The sequence below is a fragment of the Lytechinus pictus genome, chromosome 3 (genome assembly GCF_037042905.1).
Source record: "Lytechinus pictus isolate F3 Inbred chromosome 3, Lp3.0, whole genome shotgun sequence".
NCBI lineage: Eukaryota > Metazoa > Echinodermata > Echinoidea > Temnopleuroida > Toxopneustidae > Lytechinus > Lytechinus pictus.
In genome coordinates, this window is record NC_087247.1 from 8,112,596 (window position 1) to 8,122,116 (window position 9,521).

Consider the following 9,521-nt stretch of genomic DNA (forward strand, 5'->3'; position numbering starts at 1 on the left):
AATCATTTGTAAATATTGTGATTGTTATGATTTATTTCAATAAAAACTTAAATATAAAAAAAAAAAAACATTATATCATTGATGAATCGTTTGTCATATGATTAGAATGAGCAAAAAGAGATGTTTCGGGTATATTTTCAGTGTCCAAAAGGGGAGAGTTGTTCATCTGTGACATCATAGATCTTGGTTGCATTGCCAATGGGAGGATCTCCATAGCATTAGTGATCTCGACATTCAAATGCTCATAACTCTTCTATTGCTAGTACTATTTTACTCAAACTTTTGTTGATCTTAATCTTTGATTTTTCTGCTTTCACAAAAGCTAACTCGCTCCAAGAGTTTCATTCTCCTTTAAGGATTACCATATATGGAGAAGATTACTGATATCGTGGATGCGGGAGACGTAATTGAGAATTGTAACTCCTTGGTTTATAACGAGAATTTTCGTAATGGTTAAATTTCAGTGGAAAAATAGAAATTGTGATGAAAACTCGTTGGATTCATTTTACTCTTAAACAACTGAGTTAGAGGCAGCCTATAAATAAATAAGAGAGATAAAGGGAGAAGGGAAGGTAGTAGCCTGGCGGGGAGAGATTTTAAAGTGAAAAATATAGTTATATTTGCCAATTCTTGGTCCTACTCCTTCATTCACAGTATAATTTGGGTCTTTATCTTTTAACTCTGGACATGTCAGTAACTTGAAACAAATAGATACATTTCCAACTCCCATCTCTTTTCAGCCTGTGCCCATGCATTATAGTGATAGGGTTCATTTTTAAAGAGAGATTTTCTTAATGAGTAGCAAGAAGTAACAGAACAAAGTAAATATTTCTGTGCACTTACCAATCCTGCAACACTAGGCTTTGCCATTTTCTTTACATTCCTATATTGGTGGATCCAGCCAAATCGTTGGAGAAATCGGTCGTTCTCTGATGTCATCTTAATTGCCCCACTCCCTGATACACCTTTGGACATCTTCATCAGTCTTCCCACTTTATCCCGTTGGGTTTTTACCCATGTCTGTAGACGCTGGCCCGGTTCATCATTTGCGCCTTCCACCCCCAAATCGAGGGCCTGTTGTTGATACAGTTGTTTCTTTGCCTCCTTGTTATTGTAGTCCTCACGCGATTTGTCATAGAGCATTGGATGTTGCTGCACCCACTCCATAATTTCCGACCTGTCCTGGTCATTCGAAAGGGGGAGTTTTGCCTGTTTCTTTTTCTTCTGTTGTTTCGTCGCTAGCTGCATCACTATGTTCGGATTGTGGTGCAGGTGAATCTCCACCTTGGTCACTTGAAACAGAAAGGACAGGAGATTTCTTGCCCCTCTTGGTCTTCCTTTTTGGCATCTTGCATCAATTTGGACAGAACAATCGAGCATTCAAATTAAGTGCAGTGCTGATTTGGTTATGGCAGAGCTTTTATTGTGACTGACTGCACAATCAGCAAAAACCTGATAAGACACAGTAGGATCCAGCATGAGTACGCCAATAATTAGCAACTATACGCAATGGTACGCCAGGTCTACGCAAGTCTACGTTGGTCTATACGCAACACTACGCCTTTCCAAAAAAGGCGTTTTGAGAAACCGGGGCATTTTGGCGTAGTGTTGCGTAGGAGTGGCGTACAGTTGCGTAGGCTTGCGTATGTCCTGCATTTTCTGGCTCAACGCCAATAGTACGCCAACAAATTAAACATGTTTAATTTTCTGCGTTCCTCCCGCGTACCCACTTGCGTAGACTAGCGTATGGAAAACAAATGGCAGCGTAGTGTTGCGTAGTCTCTACGCAACTCTACCCAAATCTCTGTATGAAAGCCCCATAAGTTTAACTGGACCAGTATTATTAAGTTTTAACTAGACCAGTATGACCAGACCGGTAAACCGATGTTCCAATTTCCAGAGTTACCAGTTGAAATTATACTGGTCCAACTGATATTCTGGGTTTACTTGATTAATTTACTTATCTAATTTATTATTTGATCTTATTGTCTTACCTCTTGAGTGATAATGACTCAAACAAGACTATAATTACCTGAATAATTGGGGCCCGGTAAGAGTAGTTTAATGTGTCTATGGACAATCAAGTCTTGAAAGGTGTGGTTTAAACAGAGACTTACCCGACGTTTTTGTGGTCCTGTTTGCGTAGTTACATCTTTTTGAAGGGGTGTCTTTGGACTTGTCGTCAGTCGTCTCTTCTTCTAAGATAAGGCGATGCATGAACTGCATTCACCTTTCTCCCTAAGTATGCATTGATTTTGCTGATTTTCTTTAGTTTTGATTTGTTTTTTATTACATTGGAATTACTTTCTGCTAGTTTAAAGATTATCTGTGAGCATCTAACGCAAATGTATTTTTTTTATCCTTACCCGCCATTTTTTTGTGGTCCTGTTTGCTTAGTTACATCTTTTTGAAGAGGTGTCCGACTTTGGACTTGTGGTCAGTCTTCTCTTCTTCTAAGATAAGGCGACGCATGAACTGCATTCACCTTTCTCCCTAAGTATGCATTGATTTTGCTGATTTTCTTAGTTTCGATTTTTTTTATTACATTGGAATTACATTCTGTTAGTTTTAAGATTATCTGTGAGCATCTAACGCAAATGTAATTTTTAAATCCTTGATCTGGACTCATTTCCATGCCTAATGATTTGATTGCATCTGCAGCTGTAAACTCTGTGCTTCATTTTGGCATTTCAAGTTTTCCTTTTAGTATATTCATTCAAATTACAGTCGCAATTGCAACACCAGTAGTCAGCCATCATTACTGAAAGAAAGTAATGAATTAAAATAACAGAAATTTTCCCCAGCACCAGCACCCTATTGATGCGATCATGCGAGTGACATGCAAGTTCAGAACCCGCGCAATGTCTATACTTAGTGTTAGACTTAGCAAATATAACTTTTGTCACCAAATTTTCTTTATGACCGTCTGAACTCTTTTTTTATTTATAAATTTCTGTCTCTTATTGACCTTGAGCTAACATTCATGCCAAAAAAAGCCACTATCGTGATATGTAACCCAAAATATCAGCAACTGACTCGCGTACATGTATGTCATATGTCATGTAAACAGTGTTTTTAGTACCTGCGTAGCATCTGGATACTTCCTCGGTGTATCATATCATTGCTTGATACGACATTCAGGTTCTCAAAAAAATATGACATTCTTAGACAAATGTAGCATATTGTATCTTGTTTTAATAGACTATATACTATCTCAGACCACCACCACACCACTCCTTTTATGTGAGTTGTCGCAAAGGTTTGCACTTCTCACTGAGGCCTTGCAAGTACTTGCTGAAATGGTTTACAAAGCCTATGTATCCCTGAATGCCTTTCACACCTGTTAGATGAGGCATTTCCAGAACCGCTTTCACTTTACTCGGATCAGACTTCAGACCGTGCAAAGTTGCCATCTGACTGAAAAAGGGTATTTCAGTTACCTTCAGCTTGACTTTCCGTCTGTTCAACTCCAGGTTTTAACTCACAGCATCTCTCCATACTGGACATACACTGTGTAGGTCTATCAACCAGGGTGATGATCTTGTTCTTTTTTAGCCAATCTCAGGGCCACCTCGTCCATCTCTAAATGATATTCCCCTTCCAGCTTGCCTATACCCTCAAGCACATCTGGGTATTCCAAATATCTTCCAATGATGAAGATGTAGGCCTGGGTGAATTTAATGGCAGAATTTTTTCATTGTGTACTCCGACGAGACCCATCTCCTGGTGGGTGTTTCATAAAGCTGTTCGTAAGTTAAGAGCGACTTTTAAGAACGTCTGGTGATCCTTTCTTGTGGTAAATGGTATATTCATTGGCGATGGTTAACTGCGTAAGAAAGGTTCACCAGTCGTTCTTTAAGTCGCTCTTAACTTACGAACAGTAGTGCTTCCAAGAATTGATGCTACCTCAGCTGCAACAACAATCAAGTCAACATCATATTTTTCATTGACCTTCAGAGTACAACTGCCATCCGGTTTAATCGTAGCATGATTGTACAAGTATAGAAGCTAATATTGGTTTGCTAAGGTCTCATCTCTAAAAAAACGTGTTGAGTTGTGTTCTGCCAGTTTCCTCCAGAGATCACCGTGTTGCAATTGCTTCTTCTGGCATGATGACCTTGGTGTCAAGCAAACCTTCCACTTCCCTTGACTTGCTTCATCCAGATTTACCAGAGTCAATTTGAAACCTAACTTGCTGTCCTTCCAACAAGCATACTAGCAAAGATTGTCTGAGGATTTCACCTGTTGCTGTATCGGATGTACTTTGTTCACCAGCTTCAACCAAGTTCAGCTACAGCTCCTCCTTGTTTTCCTATGACTTGTGGACTTCCTTTGCTGGCTATGTCTTACATACAGCTTTAGAGTGGTTAAGCTTGTAATATTTTCCACACTCCTTTCCATATGCAGGACATTTTCCTTGACTTGTTCATGCCGTCTCCCACAGAATTTACAGCTCTTCCCCATCTTTACAGGCTTAAACTTTGTTCCTTCAATCTCTTTTGCTTAGAATAGTTTACTGCACTTTTTGCTCCTACTGCATGCTGCTGCATACCACTTGTTTCTGGCTAGCTTTTCCTGTGTCTTCATCAAGATATTTTCAGCCTCTGACCTGTTGTCTGGTATAATGTTATGACCTTTCTTCAATGGGAATTTGCACCGATTTTCTATTTTCTTACAGGAGCTTCTGAACAACTCTACATGTATGTCTTCCTGTCGCTTGCTTGGTTACACTTCCTTCCGCTTGAGGGAAGCAAGGGATGGTGAAAATATGAGCACTGCACTCCATTCACAGTTTCAGTGTTATGTTTATTCCTCTTAGTCCATGTGGACAAACAGTGCTTTCTTAAGACAACTAAAACATAGTTGTCTTTCATCACCTGCATCTTTGCTTCCTTGGACTTAGCTGTGAACTTCTTGCACTGGCCCGTCCAAAGACTGTTGTCGTATCAACACACCAAGCATCTGTATTCTGTCTTCTTTGGTATTGTTACTGCCATTGATACTTGATTGACAGCACTAATAGATCTGGTATCATTCCTTACGGGTGCCATAGACTGAAGTCTAGTCTTCATCTCTACCTCTAACCATTGAAGGAGGATTTCCAAGGTGGGTGGGGTGTTTCCTTGGTGGGTAGGGAACCTCTTCCTGTGGTCGTCCACACTCATCTTCTTATAGATGACGATCTTGTGAAATTTATCCAGCTCCCAGAGGTTGGACAAGTCACAAACTGTCATTACGTACTCTTTTCCATCCAGTAGGGCCACACCTATCTTCTCCCATGGGCGGTCTGGTATCTTGTGTGACACGAGTAGTCGAGGGGCTTGAGCATTTTGAATGTTCCATACATACTTCCCACGTCTGGATCTGTGCTCTAATTTTCTGTGTCATCATATTTGACCAGAATACAACCTGCTTTTCCAGCTGCCTCTGCCTTTCTATTCACCTTGCTGTTGTACAGCTATATAGTTTGATGTAAGAAGAGTTGATTCATAATACTCTCCTCCAGTGTGTTCTTCTTCAATAGCTGTCTCATTTTGCGGAGAAGTTGAGAAGGCTTCCTGTCTCCCAACTCCTCAGTGATAAGGAGCTGGTGATGCCTTTTCTGCTCGGACTCTCCAGTCCTCTTAATCAGTTCTGCCTTCAATTTGTTGTAACGCTCGGTGGCAGGAGGTGAAATTATGAAGTCTCGAACCTCCTGAGCATAGTGTGAGTGATGTCAGGACAGTCTGCCAAAATGTGATCATACATTGAACTTGAAGTAGCATGAGTTGGAGGTGGTGGTTCCAATATCAGACTTAGTGATGGTGTCTGCGACGCTTTTCCGGTAACAAACAGTTCCGTTGTGGAATCGGTTAGTTTGCATCTCCGCAGATTTTCACTGAGCCCGAAATGGTGTAAGAAGTCTGCTATAACGGCCTGTGTAACATCAGCAATGAAAAATAACCATCTGAACAGGCGTCGCAACCCCAAACTGAGTGTTAGTGACCTGGTGCCAAATGTATTGATTTAGGTGTGATTAGCAGCATATAGTTGGTAGTTAGGCTTGTTTTGCCTGTCCTTCCCGGTTGGTGGTATGACACTAACGGAGGCCCCAGTATCAATAAGGTATTTTGTTCCAGCTTGCTTGTGCATGATATAGAAAAGGTGACTAATATGTTGAGCATTGCCAGGGCTGCCCGTCGTGAAAAACTCTTGGCCCTTTAGTTTCCCTGGCTGTTAATGTTGGATTCAGAGTTGGAGTGTGAACATGGAGGTGTGCAATGCTTGGCTTTTTCTCCATATTTCCAATGATACCAACATTCAGAGGCTGCTCGCGTTGAGGATCGGGTGCGACTCTTGCTGCGGGAACGTTTAGCTGGCTGGCGATCCCTCTGTCGACCGCGATCCTCAGTAAGGTGGCAGAGAGCCTCCACACGTTCGGCGAGCTGGTTCACCGTCGCTTGTGATCTCGCCACCTCTGAGTTGGCTGGAGTGCGAGGAGCTAGTTGAGTCACCGAAGGCTTGAAGGTATGGATATTTGGGGAAGGAGCTGCCACCTCAAATATTTTGTCCGCCATCTCAAGAGAGTTGTTCAATGGGGGTTGTTTCGGACGAGGAGGCGAGTATGAGACGTACGTTGTCTGGGAGTCTCTGTAAGAAGAGTTGTCTCATAATACTCTCCTCCTCCAGTGTGTTCTCCCCCAGGAGCTGCCTCATTTTGCAGAGTTGAGAAGGCTTCCTGTCTCCCAACTCCTCAGTGATAAGGAGCTGGTGAAGCCTTTTCTGCTCGGACTCTCCAGTCTTAAATCAGTTCTGCCTTTAATTTGTTGTAGCAGAGCGGTGGCAGGAGGTGAAATTATAAAGTCTCGAACCTCCTGAGCATAGTCCTGCTAGGGCGAAGTGATCACATAGGCAAACACTGTCCTGGCGAACAATGTTCCGGGTGAGAAATTGCGCTTCTACCTGGGCAAACCATAGTGCCGGGTCAATTTGAGAGCCACATTAGACACCATGTTTGATTTTGGATCTGGGTCTTGCTGTTTGTCTGTGGCTGGTGTGACATCCATCTCTTTTGGTTCAACACTCATGATCGATGAAGTAAAAGTTTCAAAATCCAAGAAATAAAACAAAAGATTGAAAGTGAAAGTCCGCTTTCCGTGGATCACGTCGGGGTCACCAATTTAGGATTATATGTCGTAATTCCACTTACCGTGCGGACAGCTCGTCTTGATTTGAATGCTCTACTTGGCGCAGATAGATCTCCTCAGATTAAGTGGGGTTTTTTAAGTCCAGTTATTGCACATTCCGCTAAATGTAATTTACATTGTCCATTCTTCTGTGGTAGAAAAGCACAACATAGCGTATCAGCAAGAAAGCTATCTATGCCTCTCACATGCAGCACGCCAATGTCATAAGCCATTGCTCTGAGGAGCATTCCTAAGGTCCACTTCAGCACCCTGTCCAATGGCTTCTCGACAACACTCTCAAGTGACTTGTGATCTGTGTAGATCTTAACTTCTTTACCAAAAGTGAACTGGTTCCACTCTTCTAAGCTGAAAACAATGGCAAGTTTCTTCTCAGTCAGAGATCAGTATCCATCAGGCCCCTACTCGCATCATCACTGCTCCCAAGCCATGATACACAATAAGCAGTATTTTAAATACAATATTTAACCAATCAGAAAATGACCCTATGCAATTCCAAATGAAAAGGATTCTTAATAGCAATCTCTGTTCTTCCAACCTCAGTGATCCATATGATAATCTGTATATGTTTGTAGTTATGTGAAGAGAATTACACTTGAAAGGTAATGACAAGAAGTGGTAGCTACAGGATACTTGGAATAACATTGATCCAGAAATGATCTAATTAATACATTGTCTAAAATCATTATCATTTTGATCGTCTTTGTTTAGTATTTTATAAAAAAAGATGTATGCTTGCTGTCAGGAATATGCAGTAGGTGAGGTAATTCTCTCATGTCCCAACTTTCCTCTTTTCATTACATTGAAATCGTAATTAATTCAAATTTCTGAATATATAGTAACCAAAAACTAAGCTTTAGCAATGATGATCTTGCCCATCATAGCAATAGAAAAACTATTTTTTACATTCTTAGAGGAAAATTTTTGACTAGATATGATTTCATATAATAAAAAGTGATTAGTGGAGAGGTGACATCAGCTCACCCACTGCATATTCATGAAGACAGGCATAGAAGTGTAACTCCAAACTAATGAAAACTTTCATGTCAAACTTTGTTATTTCTTGTCTCATATTAAAGGACAAGTCCACCCCAACAACAAGTTTATTTGAATAAAAAGAGAAAAATTCAACAAGCACAACACTGAAAATGTCATCAAAATCAGATGTAAAAAAAGAAAGTTATTACATTTTTAATTTCGCTTAATTTCACAGAATAGTTATATGCACATCCCGGTCAGTATGCAAATGAGGAACTGATGACATCACTCACTCACTATTTCTTTTGTATTTTATTATATGAAATATTCTAATTTTCGCCTCATTTTCCTTTGAAACAAAGTTTTATTTCGCCCTGAACATGTGGAATTACCATTGTTTAACAGTTTGTGGTTCAGTCAAGTTGGTCCTTATTGTCAAATCTGTAAAAATTGAAATATTGTATAATTCAAACAATAAAAAACAAAAGAAATAGTGACGGACATCATCGATTCTCTCATTTGCATGTGACTAAAGTGCATATATAACTATTTTGTGAAAAATAAACGAAACTTTGAAATGCTTTTTGATTTTACATCCGATTTTGATGAAATTTTCAGAATTATGCTTGTCTGATTTTTCTCTATTTATCCATATCAAAATTCTTCTGAGGTGGACTTGACCTTTAATGAAATTTTCAGTTTTTTTCAAATCATATTATTTTTATTTTGGAGGCTGGAAAGACTGGGAGGTGGCCTAACCCAAAGATCTCGATTGTTGATTGAAAATCGGTATGCATGATGTCACACATGACATTTATTTTTCTTTATTTTTCTTATATTTCAGAGACTCTTTTGGATTCTGGTCAAATACACTTAAAAAAAATACTTGGTGTCAAAATTAATTCCTATGCAATTTATTGATATGGATTTTTTTTAATGAATTTATTTGCTTTAGTACTTTCATTCTTAAATGTTTTTGGTTAGAAATTGATATTTTTCTGTTCATCAACAACATGAAATTAATAAAATGTTATTTATCAGTAAAAATATGATAGTTACAAAATTTGGCTAGAAACAAAATTTGCATTGGATTTGTACACATTATGTTGGCTTTTCGGAATCGTGAACTTGGCTTGGGCATCACAAATTTCGTCTCAAAAGTTGCATGAGACTTGTAAGTAAAAAGTTGTGAGATGACGCAGCATAAACCTTTTGTTTCGGATTTAGCAGGTAAAATGTTGAGGAGATACCCCCCTGGGTCTTTGTAGGGTACAGGAAAACAGGGCCTTTGAGATATTTCTTCCTTGGATAAATTACATCTTTAGAACTGAAAATACTAGATACTCAAACATATTTGAA